This window comes from Chenopodium quinoa, unplaced genomic scaffold, assembly GCF_001683475.1.
Source record: "Chenopodium quinoa cultivar QQ74 unplaced genomic scaffold, ASM168347v1, whole genome shotgun sequence".
In the NCBI taxonomy this organism is placed as follows: domain Eukaryota; kingdom Viridiplantae; phylum Streptophyta; class Magnoliopsida; order Caryophyllales; family Amaranthaceae; genus Chenopodium; species Chenopodium quinoa.
This window is the reverse complement of record NW_018743649.1, coordinates 912,809-929,860: the sequence shown is the minus strand read 5'-3', so window position 1 is coordinate 929,860 and position 17,052 is coordinate 912,809.

Genomic DNA, 17,052 nt, shown 5'->3' with positions numbered 1-17,052 from the left:
CCCACAATAACGCCGTGGGGTGCAAGGGATACAACATAAAGGCAATTGTTGACATGCCTCCCCCTCAAACAGAAAAAGAAATTAGGGGGTTCCTTGGCAAACTGCAATACATTAGTCGATTTATCAACAAATTGACTATGACTTGTGAGCCAATATTTAAAAATTTAAAAAAAGAGGAAAAACATGAGGTAGAAAATGTCGAGCGTGCAATATTTTACATTAGTAAAAAATTCATCCAATATGAAACAAAATATAGCACCTTAGAAAAGACAATTTTAGCATTAGTGTGGGCAACTAAAAAATTACGACATTATATGCTACCACACACTACTCATGTGATTTCTCAACAAAATCCGATAAAGTATTTATTTGAACAACCACCTATACAAGGAAGAATATCCAAATGGTTGGTGATATTGCCCGAATTTGAGTTACAATATATTCTAGAAAAATAATGAAAGGAAAAGTAATTTCCGACTTTTTGGCCTAACATCCAATTCAAACAAGTCATGCAGAAACTACTGATCTTCCGGATGAAGAGATTCTCATGACACAAGATGAAAAATGGGTAATGTACTTCGATGGTGCATCCAACCAAAAGGGATGTGGCGTAGGAGTGTTACTCATAAGTCCAGAGGAAGCACATACTCCAATCTCTGTCAAACTAGACTTTGAGGTTACTAATAATGCCGTAGAATGTGAAGCGCGTATTATTGGATTAGAAGCAGCAGCTAGCATAGGTGTGCAAAAATTAGAGGTATATGGAGATTCCAGTTTGATTATAAATCATATACTGGAAAAATGGAAAATAAAGAACTCCACAATGATATTATACCAAGCACACCTAGAACAACTCGTCGAGCACTTTGAACATATTGACATTAAATATCTCCCAAGGGATGATAATCAATTTGCCGATGCGCTAGCAAAATTAGGCTCAATGATCAACATTCCAGATCACTTGAATATGATGCCATTATGCATTGATAGAAGAGAAGAACCGTCATATTGCAACGCAATAGAGGAAATAAATGACATCGAAGGGAACAATCCTTGGTATGATCATATCCTCCAATATACTACTAATGGCACATATCCCGAAAAACTTCATCGAAAGACGAACGAGCCTTATGAGCACTTGCGGCTCAATACGGTCTATTAAATGGTCAATTATGCAAAAAAGGACCTAATGGTCAAAGTTTATTGTGTATAGACCAATCCGAAACCACACGCCTTATGCAGAATACTCACAAAGGTGTTTGTGGACCTCACATGAATGGTAAAATGCTTGCAAAAATAATTTCGCGACAAGGGTACTATTTGTCCACTATGGAACATGATTGCATACAATATGTCAAAAAATGTCATGAGTGTCAATTGTTTGCTAATTTACAACACCTTCCACCATCCGAACTATATAATCTCACTTCCCCTTGGCCCTTTTCAACTTGGGGAATTGACATAATTGGAAAAGTCTCTCCAACAGGAGTAGGAGGGCACGAGTACGTATTGGTAGCCATCAATTACTTCACTAAGTGGATTGAGGCTGCTTCTTACGTAAATATCACTTCTAGACATGTCACAAAGTTTCTCGAACGAAACATATTTTGTAGATATGGAGTTTCTCGCGAACTAATTAGTGATCAGGGATCTCAATTCAAAGCTGAAGTTGAGACCCTCTTAACTCGTTATAAGGTAAAACATCATCACTTATCCCCATACAAACCTCAAATGAATGGAGATGTAGAATCGACAAACAAAAATATAACAGTCATCATTAAGAAAATGACATAAAATTATAAAGACTGGCCGAATAAACTACACTTCTCACTATGGGGTTATAGAACGTCTATACGAACATCAATAGGAGTAACTCCATACTCCTTAGTTTTTGGAATGGACGCAGTTCAACCAATCGAACAGGAAATACCATCCCTACGCATCGTACTCGAAAGTAAGCTACTGGAAGCTGAATGGGTAAGAGCGAGGTATGAGGAGCTTTTATTGCTCGATGAACGACGATTAAGAGCTTTGCATCATATACAAATCTACCAAAGGCGCATTGCGCGTCATTTCAATAAAAGAGTAAAACCCAAAAATATAAAAGAAGGTGACTTTGTACTAAAAGAGGTTAGGGGTCCACCTACCAATCCAAGAGGGAAATTCAAACCTAATTGGATAGGTCCCTACCGCGTAATTGAAATCCTATCAGGAGGAGCCGTCAGATTAATGGACATTGGAGGAGATGAAATTCGGCAATTTATAAACATTGATCGACTTAAGCAATATTACATATGAAATCCGGATTAACTTGTTCATTCATACAACTAACTTTAATTAGCATTCAATTGAAAGATTCTAAGTGTTATGTATTTTACCGAATGACACGATAAAATACATAACACTTAGCTGTGTAATTTAGAAATAATAAACCATTCTAAGTGTTCAGATTTTTTATCGAACTTCACGAAAAAAATCTTCACACTTGGTGGGGTAATAGCACAGAAATAATTTTTTTTTCGAAACACTAGTAGTACAAGTGTCGCGCGCAACTTGAATAGTTGCGCGCGGATGTCACGCGCAGCTCATTAAGTTGCGCGCGACAGGTTCGCGCAACCTTAGATGTTGCGCGCACCACCTGATCGTAAACTGCGAACCTGAACTTTTTTGTTTGAACGAAGTTGCAACTTCTACTTACGATAAAAGGAGGGCGTTTTGTGAATATAAACATATACTCGGAAAATATAAAAATTAAACTTTGATTTAATTCTTTTTAAACAAAGTTTGATTAATTTTTTTCATTTAATTTCTACCTAATCATTTTTTATTTCATTTAAATTAAAAAAAAGAGACATTGTTGAACTAGATCGTAAAAAAGAAAAGGGGGCATAGTAGTGATTACACTTTTTTCAAAAAAAAGAGAAATTGTGTAACACCTAAAGCTTAACTATATCCTCAATTGTCACGGATGATGGAGGAGTAGTTTCCATCGCAGTATTTTAAGAAACCTTGGAGCTTTCTCCTATAGTCTTCTTCTTGACCCATACATTGTTCTTCAATTTAGGAATAAGAGCCTTTTTAACCCTTTTTCCCTTTTCCGAAGCTTTTGTTAGAGTCCTCTTTCAAGTTTGTTGCGAAGGTTCCTTGAGTATCACACCTTTTTGTGCGGGTTTGGAGGGAGCTTTCCTTTTGGATTCCTTCGAACGTGCCTTAGGACATGAGAAGTCCAATTTTCTTCTCACTCCTTTGTTTTGGCCACTAGGAGGGGTAGTGGTGGCCGAATGCATTAAAGGCTTAGGTGGATTGCGAGCCGTGGCAGTTTAATATAGAGATCGGGCCTTATACCCGCATTCATCCAAGCTTTATAAAAGGAAGATAATACAATACTCGCAGCAGGATTTTATACTACCCACCGTGGAAGACTTGACCAATACTCTATCAAACGAAAAATTTGCTCGGGTCTAAAAGTCACATCTTTAGGTGATAGGCCTAAAAGCCTAATGTAAGGACAATTGAGACTACTCCCAACCATACTATTTATGTTCCACCAAGGAATCACAAAACGTATGTTAGGAACCTCGTGACAGAAAAATGACGTCCATTCCTCTTCATTCCTGTGCTTGTAAAGGATTCGATGTCCAGGGAATGTCCGTACTTCATTAGCCTCGATATTTTGTGGCTGATCAACTATTCGCAAATGCTCCATGAGCTAAATCTGAAAAAAAAAATCAGTTTTTACACGAGCAGGTGGCGCACGCATCAGAATAAGTTGCGCGCGCCATCCGCGCGCAGCATAGAAGATTGCGCTGGACGTACCAGCACAACTTCATGGCTTGCGCTATAAAAACGACGAAAAAAAACTTACGTGTAATAGGATTGAACTTCCCGTGAAACCATTTTCGTTAGGGTCTCCTCTAAGGCGATTCAAGCATAAAATGGTTTCTGCCAAAGCCAAAGGAGCGGGTGAATGACATCCCTCCATTTGCTCTACTAAAGACACCATGGAATAATCTCCATATTCTTTGCCTGTCCTAAGTAAACAATTGACAACAAGACAATAGCATAAGGCACGAATTTTAAAGCATTGTTTAGTCACGTTGTCACGAGGGGCGACGAAATGTTCAATAAATTGAATTAAATTCACGCCTTCTTCAGTTCCAAATATCATTGTTGGACAAGCCGAAAAATCTTTGGAATACAGGTTTGGGATCCGACAATGGGGGCGAATAAGTCACATGGAGAATATTTGTAGAGAAGCCTAGAAAGGCCTCGAACTCACCATGAAGGGGAATAATTTCGTCCCCTTTAAATAAAAAGAGATGGTGGTTGGAGTCCCAATGGTTAACTGCGTCATGAAGGAAATCAAAATTAATCATTAATTGCATATAATTCAGTAGAGGGTCTAGATGATAAATTTTGAAAGCTAGCTTGTCCTCGTTTGAAAGGGAAGTGACCCATTGTTTCAAACGCTGTTAAAAGGTCTTCATCATTGTTCAATGTTAAAAAAGGGGGGGGGGGAGAGAGTAAGAATTTAGAGAGATTATGCCTTTTAGTTCTTATAAAATTACTAAGCGAATGAATACGAGATGATAAAAAACCTACACGAAACCGTGCTTAAATAGACCCAAGAGAGGCATATTTTCGGCAATTTTCGCTCAAAGGAAAGTTCACAAACAGGTGGCCACTACATTGCATGCGTGCGACAGCCGCGCGCAACTCATCCAGTTGCGCGCGTCTTCTCTGTCGCGACATGTGGTTTAACTTTTTTTTCCGTATTTTGGCTTACATAATGACGGAATCTTGACGAAATCTTAAGACTAATCATACGCTTGCCTTTTGCCAACTCTTGTGTCCCTTTTCCTTCCTTTTTATTTATTTTCTTTTTTATTTTATTTTTTTATTTTCTTGTTCTTCTTTTCCTTCTTCCTTTTTCCCCCTATTTTCTTTTTTCTATTTTCCTTATTTCCTTTTTTGTATTTTTTTCCTATTTTCCTTTCTTTTTTTATTTTATTTCGAGGGGGTAAGTCGGGAACCCTTTCCCTCCCTTGAAATTTTTTTGCTTTTTTCTTTTATATGTGTACACATGGAGACAATAGTAATAATATAAATGACATATACAAAAAAAGTGTCATATGTACAACAAAACAAAATAATATGTACTTTTGATTCCTAAAAATATGACAAAATGTGTACAAAAGGATCAGGGTGCACTGCGACTGCTAGACGGTTGCTATACATCTTGCAAAATCCCAAAACGAAGATTAATACATGAAATGTAATAACTTCGTCGAAAAATAAAAGAAATTAAACTTACCGCAATCATCCGATGATCACGGCATGACAAAGTCACGAGGGTTGCTCCGATAAGCAGCTCGGAAAGCACGTATAGTCCTCACCATGCCGTTCACGAGCTCCCGCGGAACCTGTTCCAAGAATACAAGGACAGTTAGAAAATAAATGTATATGAAGCAAAAAATAGAAATATTTTAAGTACATATACAAAAAAAGGACATACCGACTCAACCGTCTCAGGAATGAACGGTATCCCCTCATCATCCTCCGCTGCTTGAAGGATCTCACAAATTACCAACACGACAGCATCGGTATACGTGATCTCTGCTGTAGGAGGCACCCAACCACCTAGCCCGACCCACTAAAAAATAAAAATAATAATAATAAATAAAAAAAGAGGGTGGTCAAAATTCCGAAAAATAAATTAAAAAAAAGAAAGAAAGAAGAAAAAGAGAGAATTGAGGTACTAACTAGAACAAAAGCTGGGAAAGGAGTAAGCCTGGATGCAATGAAAGCCGGATAAGGAGCATCCGGCAGCACCAGCTGATCCGCTAGATAACCAAGGATCTCTTAAGCTCGATCCTCGGTCGACAGCAAATCTGGACGTAACATCCGAATCGGAGGATCCACAGGAACCACATGCTCCTCTAACGAATGCTTCCAGAGAACGCGCTCGCCTAAAAACCAAACGTCCGTCCTCTAGAGCACCGGGAGTCCCGAGTAGAGAGCTCGGAACCAGCAACGAACCATGCCAGACCGGATATCCTTAGGGACTCCGACGATCAAACTCCAAGGACGGATATCGATCTAATGCAATCACATGAAAATCATCAAAGAAAAATAATAATATGTAAAGAAAGATACCTATGTGTTGTTAAAATACTCACTGACGCACGGGTCGCCGAAAGAATCCTCTGGCGAAAGTCGCCGGCTGAAGTAGCTTGCCTTTTCCTAATCGTATCCTGTCGATGGCCGATAGGAAAGCAAGCAGCCTCGAGCACCCTGGGGGCTAGGAAAGGCAGGTACGAGTATCCCCAAGCCTAAACAAAAGAAAACCGGCTTAAAAAGAGAAAAATAAATAATAAAAAGTTAAAAAAAAGTTTAAAATACGTACCTCAAGGATACGACCATGCCATGTAAAGGAGATCCGAGGAACCTCAGTAGCTGCCGCAGGATCCACAACTCGGGTCGCCTTGCCCATAGCTCTAAGCATACGGGCATACGACACCTCCGCCCAGTTCAGGTTACTTACCTCCTTAAGTCTATGAGGCAAGTTAGTAACCCGATAGGGAAACGCTCCCCCCGATCACTCAAGAGAGTGACGGAAAGAATGTGGGCGATGTATATCCGAGCCAGCTGCTCAGGTGTACACTGCCGGTCAACCTCGTCAGCCGACAACTCGTCGGTAAGAATCGAGTACGGACAAGGTCGAGGATATACGTGAAGGATCGCCGCTAGACGAACCCCCACGAGATCCCTTAATCTCAAGTCCTGCCCTGTTACGACCTCTATAACTACAGTCTCACCTACAAAAGGAAAACCCATAATCATAGAGAAGTCGTAAGAGATGACTGTCATCTCTCCCACGGAAAGTGAAAAGTTTTGGTGGAATCCCACCAAAACTCCAGCAATCCGCGGAGGAAAGTTGACGAAGCAGACTGACTCGACAAATCCCGAAGAGCCGTTAGCACGCGACCTATCCGTGAAAGCTCCACAATCTCCTTTACCTCGACGGGTAAACTCTCAAAACAAGTCCGCAGGTCACCAGAGCCGTATAGACGCATGCTAGACTCACTCTAAAAAAAAAAGAAGAGAGAGAGCCAAAATAATAAAAAAAACGTTTATTAAAAGAAAAGAGGGAAAGTAAAAATAAAGAAGGCGTAAGAAACTCACGATGCCGCGCCACCCTCGAACAGAGACGTGATGGTCTGGATCCCACTTAAGGACCCTAGGGTCACAGTCGGGAGGAGCCTCCTAGATCACATCCTATACCAGTTTCAAAGTGGGTCCCAGTCGGGAGGAGCCTCCCACAAAAGCCATCCTATACTAGTTTCAACTAAGAATTCAAGGGATTATGTTTCACAATCTCAAAGAATCAACTATTCCAAGACGAATAATAGTAATACCAACACAATTATGGTCTACCAAACAATCTTGAAGTTCGAATATGGCAAAAACAAGCTACGTATACACTTCGCGCCATTTTTTCAATTTTAAAATTTGCAAAATGTGAATCATGAAAGTAATACTAGTTATAATACTACAATCTACTTCATAATAAAAAATTATAACCAAAATGAGCAAGAAAAGCAACAGATTTGAGCAAAATTCGAACAAAAAGAGCAAGAACGAACTTAAACAAAGAAATGCTCATACAAGGTTCAATACTTAACCATTTTTCATGAAATTTGCTGCAAAACACTCCTTAAACATAGAATAACAACATGGAACAAACAATTTCCTGAATAATGGACCGAATAAAAAATCCCCAAATTAAAAATTTAGGGTTTTACGATTCGAAAAACGCTCAAATGCCAGCCAAGAATGAACGAATTTAAGCAAAAAACTTACATTGGATTATGGAAAATGTGAATTAAGAGCGAGATTTGCTTCCTTTAGCTTTGAAAATCGCAAAAAATGGAGCTCTTTAGAGTGAAAAAGAGTCGAAAATGGGGGAAGGAAGGAGAGAGAGAGCGAAATGAAAAATCGCATTCGTGATTCTCTTTTTGCTGAACTGAGTGTCGCGCGCAACTCCAGAAGTTGCGCGTGACGTAGCAGCGCAACTCAGTTGATGCGCGCGCCTTGCCAGCGCGACCCACTGAGTTTCGCGCGGATACTGGTCACTAAAATGACTGGTATCCGGATTTTGATCCGTTTGATCCTTTTTTCAACGGTTTTTGCTCGTTATTAGACGTAATGGCACGCAAATTATCAAAATCCTTTTTAATTGCTTTGCATATGTAGTTTATTTTCTTCTTTGATATTTTTTGCATCATCTTGCATGCACACCGTGCTTTGTACCTTCCCCAAGCATACGTTTAGAACGTTTTTCGTAAGCGTGCCTTAAGACGTTCCGTGGTGGTGCTTTACGTAAAAGTACCCATAGACAGGTTTGTCATTTTACAGTACTGACGTTATAAATATCCGGGTTTTCTTCTTTTTCATGTCCGAAGCAAAAGGAAGGCGTTTTCATGCAGCGTAAAAATGCAAATGGCATAACGTACATCGTAAAATTGTACGGCGTAAGTGTTGTGTAAAATTTCACCTCAGCCCAAGCTTTGCGAGATCTACCTCTCGGAACTTAAAGGTAGACTATTTAATGTAGCGTTAGCTCACGAGTCGACAGGCGCGTCAAACCTTCAAGAACAGGCACTTCTTGAATGGAAGCAAATACGGTAGTTAGTGAGCTTACTAACTCACCGGACAATTAGGGTTTCCGTCCACCCCCTGTATAAAGAGCGACGAGACAGTGTCGCACCCATGTAGTCACGTGCCCCCCAGTCCTGTGACGCGTGTACTCAACTTGTGGACAAAACTGCTGAGAGAGTTGCTGACCTTCTTCCCTCTCACTGGATTTGGATATATGCCTCCAGTCCTAAGACATATATTTCTATCTTGTGGACATCCGGTTCGAATACCAGTCCCGAATAGAATGTCGGACCCTTTTCGGTTCGAATATCGAAAACCCTTTTTCATTCTTTTTACTTTGTTAAAGTCATGCTAAAGTTTCAATCACATATCAAGGGACTTTAGACCAACGATGACATGATTGAGAGGAAATCATCCCCTTTTATTCTTTTTTAAAATCGATCTCTTCTCATGAATTGACATCACCTAGAATACATTTACTTGTAAAAGTATTCTACAATTGCAAAGGATCAATCTAGATTCTTTAGCGCGTTAAGACTAGGGAAAACTTTCTCTAGCCTTAATAGCTACTTTTTTCAAACACATAGCAAACCGAGGACTGTTTCGACGTCCTTAAACATTACTGAAAGATTCTCTAAACCTTAGAGAAGTTCGCAGAATAAGTCTCGTATTTTTCCTTGACTACTTTGATCACCGTATATCCTAGACTCGATCAAAGTGGGGGCTAACTGTAGACATCTACTTTTGTCCTCCTGTCCCGACAGGAAGTGCAATGGCGATAAATAAATCCATCTTCGTGTTGGATCAAAGTCAAGAATACTTATGGATAACTGGTTAAGCCACAAAACACAAAATACTAGCCCGAATAAAAGAACAAGGCCAATACAAGGTCAAAATAACTAAACCCGATCAAATTAGGGCTTAAGGCCGTGCTTAAGACCCAATAATGACGAATTTAGGAGCGTCTAGGTTAAAATTTAAGCTGCCGCAAAAAATGTCGCAAGACCCTCACAAAGTCGTGCTCAACTGTTGCGCGCAACTTATTCATTTGCGCGCAGCACTCCGCGCAACTTCTGGAGATGCGCTCGCGAAAGATTCAGAATATCAAAATATTGGAAAATCGAATCTTACCATAGAGCTGCGCGCAAGACAAATAACTGCGCGCATTATCTGCGCGCGACTTATTCACTTGCACGTGACAGCCGCACGCAACTCATCTAGTTGCGCGCGACACCTGCTGTGGCAAAATGCTCTTAAACCTAAATATAATCATTCCCTATAAATAAGACACTAATCCGAGGCTTCAAGACAGAGAAAATAACCTAAAACGTTGGTAAAATACTTGTGAACTTGTGCTTCCCAACCCTCTTGTCCTAAACACTCACCCCTTTGGTACTTTGTTACTACGGTGGAGGTTCCCTAACAAGAAGGAATCCATAAGTGTTCTAAACGGAGATCTAGCAAAGAGAAGTGGTTAATTCCCGAGCACTTAGTTAAATCACGTTTATTTTCTTGTTTAAAAGAACCTTAAATAATTAATTAATTAGTGTTGTTTGATCACCTTTAAAATAATTAATTAATCAATTCCATATAGCATCTTTCGTTAAATAAAGATTAGAATTGAATAAAATAATTGTTGGTTGATCACTTAAGCCAAGACGAATATTGTTTATTTTCTTGTTCTTTTCACGAATTTAATTAAATAAGAATAACAACTTAACGATGTAATTCCTACGTGAATTGATGTGTGTAAATAAAATCAATTAACATAGTTTTAGGTATCATGTTGCATATATTGTTTGGTGATGAAATTGTGCAAAAGGAAGAGCTAGTAGAGGCCGCACTAGAGCTAGGATCGCGATTCCCCTTTAAAGGGAACGCTATCTTAGTACCCTCGCTCCCGAACTCATTTCTGGTTTATGTAGACCAACTTGGGCATGGGTAAACTTATGATTCATGCTAAATATCCCTTGAACTCTACTTGAGAGAAAGGCATGAACGAGGTTTATGGGTTTTCCTAAAACTCATTGGCGACTCCTACTTGTTCCTCACAAAAAAGCGTGTATGATAGAGTCATTTCTAATTCAAGGTCCCCAAAACAGTTAGGAATTCAAATCCTAATACACCCAAAAAACTGTAAAGTCCTAGGATTTTAAAGGGCCATGGGCATTTAAGGAGAGTACCCCTGACGATGGGATCACCCTCCTTACAATATGTTTGAGAGTGGGTAACATATCTTTGATGTTAGGTGTAAAAACCAAAATTTGAGGCAAGGAAAGTATAAGTATATGTATATGATGGTCAATATCAGAGGCAGGATTGTGAAATTATACTTTGCTAAATAATTTGGCAGGAAAATTGCGGCCTGTTTGTATTGGTCTAGACATAATTTTTTTCATTGTGGCAGCATCTTAAAGTCCAGTATGTATCAATTGTTGCAACCACGACTTGATGTTCTCCTTTTTGATATAATTATCCCCCTGTAGGGAATATTTCAAGAATTACCCCAAACTTGAACCCCATTGTGATCATACACTTAAGTACGGTGGCGTCCAAAGGGAAGAAAGCTAGAGCAAAAGAGTCGCCAACAAATTTAAGGAACTTTTAAACCGTTCACGAGGTGAAGTTTACACCCCTTAACAATCCAGCAGATCGTCAACTCTAATAGGTATGGAACCATGACTGGTAGTTCCGGGATGAAGGTAAAAATCCATCCTAAAAGAGATTGAACCTGCCCAAATAATAGGCCTCTACTTTATTCTGATCGTATTCATGTGCGCTTTCTGACTAACATGCAATCAATAGGTTTACCCTAAACCTGTTTATCTATGTTGGTTGAACATTAATGCACAAATAAATCTATTAGTGGCGAGCAGTTGAATTATAATCAAATTAACCTTAAACAAGATTATTAATTATCTTATTAAACATGATTACAAGTACCAATTCCCTTTTAACATGCATAAAAGGTGTGGTCAAGCAATAACAATAAAAATCAATAATAATCAATAATAATCAATAATAATTCATAACAATATTAATTATAAAAGTAATAATCATAATTAAAATAATCACGTTAAAGCATAGTACTAATAGCAAGATCTTAGGCATGATACTAACAAGATTAATAACAAACCCTAGCATGTCACTAAACAATAAAAATCAAAGCTTTAACCCTAACATGATACTATCATGAATATTAGAAAAGACAATAAAAGGCATCATAGGAATCATAATTGATTTAAGAAACTTATTCTTTACCCTAGGCATGATACTAGGAAGCATTCCTTTAATTATACTTGATATTAGAAATTACCCTAAATATGATACTAGGAATCAAAATGATAACTTAAACATGATTTATATATAAAAATATCAATTAAATAATTAAAGTACTTACTTGGATGCCTCGTACCTCTTTCTAATAACAAAATACACACGTTTGTAACTTCAAGGAAAAATATAAAACAAAATAATTAAATTAAAAAATTGAAATAGAGATTTGAGACCAAACCCTCAGAAATTAAAACCTTTCACGTCTAGGGCGAAGGAAACTTCGAACTTGGCTAGGTGTGTCTAGATCTTGTGAATGCGGAATTTTGTATGCAAAAGCTAGTTTATAAAAGAGAGAGAAAGAGAAAGCTTTAGCTTAAAGAGAGAAGAAAATTAAAAAAACTTGAGAGTTGATGATTTTTTATAGAAACTGATGATGAAAATGGAGGTTTTAGGAGGCTATTTATAGAGAAAATCAGCCAGACATGATAAAAAAACGAATCAGAGTTTCGATGAGAATAAAACAAATTAGCCCCAGACGCCAGACATTAGCGCCAGACGCTGGTCCTGTCATCAGACGCTAGAAAACAGTTTCTACGCGTTTTCTTAATTTGATAAAATTTAGCCTTAAAAATACTTCTTTTATTCTTATTAAAACTCTAAAAAGTCAACTAAATTCAATTTATCAATGCTAATTAAATTAGGAATGAAAAGAACCTTCTAGAAGAATCTTAAGAGTATAATCAATTCTAATTGCATTAGGAATGATAAATCAATGTTAGGCCCTCCTCTAGATCATTGGGCCGCATATAAATATCAAACTGGGCCCAGTTTAGTAATTTGGCCATAACTTTCTCATTATTCATCGGAATTGGGCTTATAATATATCGTTGGAAAGCTCTTTTTGAACCTAACCCAACTACACTATTATTGGACCCTTGACATGGACCAAATCAAACTATATTGTCTATTTTTCATAAAATAGTTTTTCAAAAACAGAGAGAAAGAAAAGAAATAAAAACTAACCGCAATACTAGACTTTCCACACTTTCACTTTATTCGATTATGATTCGACGTGAAAGGTACTCAACACTGGGTTTGATTTTGGGGAGACACAAATGGGTGTCTACAAAAGCCCCCTCTTTGATTGAGTTTGGAGAAACGCAAGTTTCGAAAACAAAAGTCAAAGTATCGATAGGGACGGAGAATGATTCAGAACGTTCTGTGATTCTAAATCATTCTTGTAACGCCGATACCTGCAAACTAGTGTTAGTTAAAACAGATAAAAGATTTAATAATTGCGTATCTTGCACCATCGAGCACACGTCTCTTAAGGTAACTGATTTGTGTTTCATTTACTGTTGTTGTAACAACCTTCCACAAGCTAGGGAACGCCATCTTGTTGTTTGTTTTGACGATCTTCTGCAAGATAGAGAATACCGCCTGAAGACTGCTACGCCTATAACTGCCTCTAATTCTTCCGTGATAGTCTTCGAAAAGACCACTGCTTGTTTATCCTTAATGATGTTATGCCAGTGCGTCGGCGCTTCGCTGCTTGTGAACCAGTATGTCGGTGCTTTTGCTGTGATGACAATCCTCTTTTCTTTAGGAATAGTTTCCAACACAACTCTTGTATGACGTATGATAATCTGATTAAGGGAAAGTTTTCAATGCCACATAACAATCCATCCTTGGAAATGTTGCTACGATGAAGCGACAATCCGTATCTCGGAAAATTTGCCAAAATCCAATTTTTGGGAAAAGTTGCCAATGCTTTGTAACAATCTATCATAAGAAATTTGCTACGATTGACAATCCACATCTTGGAACATTTGCAAAAAAAAAGAGTCGACCGACAATCCACTTCAAAAAAATTTGCCACTTACTGAAATGAATGACAATCCACGTTCAGGAACCTTTGCCGAAATTTAGGATGAGTAGAGACCTACGAAAATCCTTTGGGAAATTTTTCCATAGGGAATTGGGTGTATGACAATCCAATCTCGGAAAACTTACCAGCGAGTAATGAATGTATGACAATCCGAACTTGGAAAAACTTGCCAAACAAAGAAGGAGCACGACAATCCATGCTTGGAAACTTTTCCAGAGATCATAATCCAATCTTAGAAAAATTGTCGTTGAAGAAGATGCGCAACAATCCATATTTTGGAAATATTGTCAGTTGGAGATGACAATCCAATCTTGGAAAAATTGTCGTATAAGTGATGCGCTTGCTTTTGAACCGATGCCTTGGTGCTTGTAATGAGCCAATTCTTAGGCGCTTAAGCTAAGTGAGACAATTTTTTTGTCCGGTCAATCACTTGCTACGATTATAATCGAGCCGACTACTAATCTTGTCAATTTGCTTATAGGAGTTAACTGGCGTACCAAGGAACTCGAAATTGCTGTATGAAGTCGAAATAAACGTTCTGAGAGGCTTCGAGCTTTGTCGCTGCTGAAATATCGCTGGCGCCAAGAATTGGCTCTGTCGCCAAACGCTGAACTCTGTTGCTAGACAACATCCTTGTCGTCTGGCGCTGGAGTCGGGTCTTCCCTATTCTGCTCTTGCTGCCACTGTTGCTTGGTTTTGCTCTGAACTTTGAGCTTGGTCGTTTCCTTTCAACCGAATCCGTTCAAATCTTTTGTAAATTAAAGCTCTTCAACTCTAATTTACTGATCTATGTAACTCCTCTTATCTTGGAGGAATCTCCTGTGTCATATTCGCGGTTTTTTCAAAATTTCCGGGAATATCCTCGCTCTCTGGGATGCACCTGCATTTATATCTTTGACCATATGACTTTTCTTTTCTTTCTTTAGGGTTGACCTAAGACATAGTGTTGATTCAATGTGATAACACGACATGACTCAATGTGTACATGACTCGTGTGTGCATTATAATGTGATCGTGCGACTCGAAAATGCAAAAAAGCAAAAATTTTCCGTCATTTTTATGGAGAGTACCGACTTTCTCCCGAAAAAGAAAGACGCGAAAAAGAATCAAAGTGTTTGAGGTGCATGTTAAATGAGCTTAATCCGTTAACGTTGTCTCTCACAGTACAAGGATTGTAACATCTTAGACTATCCTAGTTGACTTGATAATGAAAGTATTTAGGTAAATTAGGCACGAAGGCTAAGTATTTCATACTTTTTGATGTAATGATGATTGATTAATGAGTGATGTTGATATGACAAGGCATGCTTCAACGTTGTGTTAAGATTTCATGACAAAGGGTTCCTAAGGGAAAGTATATTTGGTCATGTATCTGTGATGTGTGTGAAAGTCACACTAAGGTTAGGCTGCAAGGGCTAAGTGTATGGAAAATATATTGAAAAGAGTCAAATAGTGGTGACTCTTGGGCTAGGTAGGCTAATGACGTAAGGATCAAGCCCCCAATTCTATCTCTAAGTAGATAGCGATGGGCATAGGGGATCCCTTGATATGATCATGGTGTGAGTGTGTGAATGCGAATATATATGCATGTTTGATACGGCCGCACCTCGATGTGGTTGCCTACGTATCCGTTAGGAATCGGGCCAAACGTAGCTCTAGCCGAACCTCGCACAAGTGTGTATACCTCAAAAGGTCTTTTAAGGGTTGTAACGTGGTTAGGCTAAAGGTTTGAAGAAGAAGAAGAAGAAGGGGATAAAGGCTCAAGACCCTCGATAAGCCCCCAAGGTGTGCAACTTTGCTTTTGGATCTTTATATTTTTATGCTTGAGGTTTTCTACTCTTTTTTAGCTCTTTCTTTTGCTTTAGCATTTATTTTATTTTTTTAAGTGTGGGCAATCCTGATCATGTGGTCTATCACTCACTTGGCATTCATGTTTCTCAGGCACGGTACCGAGCACTCGATAAGAGACGCAATATGAGACGTGTTCATATCAAAGACATGTTCACGTCAAAGACATTGGAACACTTGCCCTTTTGTACACTTTTATTTATTTATTTTTATTTATTGCTATTTTAATTTATTTTGTTCTTTTGAAATCACTCAAGCTTTTTAAAATTGCATAAGTTACACACCATCCCATCCCAAGGTTAGGTAGATATGGGTTGAAAAATGAAGGGTCTATCGTTAGACGATTCTCAAAGTGGTTTATCAAGAAAGGATTGCATATTTGAAGGGTGAAAGGAAATATGATGTGGCTACAAGGGGTGCCTCAAATCATTGGTATACCTTGTGCTTAATTCGACATGGATTTTTTTATTTTTTTTTAAATGCAATGCAATGATCATATGCAAGAAATTAAATTCTCATTTTATTTAAAAAGGGAAGGGTAAAAATCAAACTCTAAGAAATAAATTCAAGGAGGATGAAAGGTGCCTATACTAGACTTATTGGGGAAGGGGTTTGAAAAAAAGAAGAAGAAAGCATGAAATCTTGGTGAGAAGCTTTCCTTGTGCAATTGTTTCATCATTACCCTCATTTTTTTAATTTTGTTTGTCAATCACATGACTAAAACATGATTCAACATGCTTGGATGAAAGAAGGTAGGAAAAATGAAGGTTGTGATATAGAGAAAGCATGTAGAGAATGGAAAGATGGTGTAGATGGAGAGATATGAAAGAATTAGGAATCGAATGTACCCCCAACTCAAATAACGGAAAAAACCGACTCATGCATGAACCTAAGACATTGTCGTGGTGACATATACAAAGTGTGTGCTAAGACTTGTGAGTGTAGGTGATATGTTAAGACTCATGTCATGACCATGTGCCTAGACTATGTGACTAGACTCGAGAAAAGACTAAGTTAAGACTTCATGTATATGCATTAAACTGGGCAGGTTGTAATATTCTAGTCATAACTTTTGATCTGTGACTCTGATTTGGATGAAACCAACGCCAAATTAAAGATAAAACTTGGGGCTCGTAGTTCTTCCTAGAACTCTGGCTATGACCAAAACAAGTTGACGCTTGTGCAGTATACGGGAATAAAAATCCGGGTTGACTTAAAGGAACTATGACTCGATTTTAGGTATATTTTTTAGCTCAAATTAATTAATTAATTAATTAAACAAAGTCCTTTAGTCATTAATCAGCTTATTTAGACTTAATCACAAGTCAAACAAACGATTAGGAAAAACACATAGAGTATGCACAACAAATAATGCACAA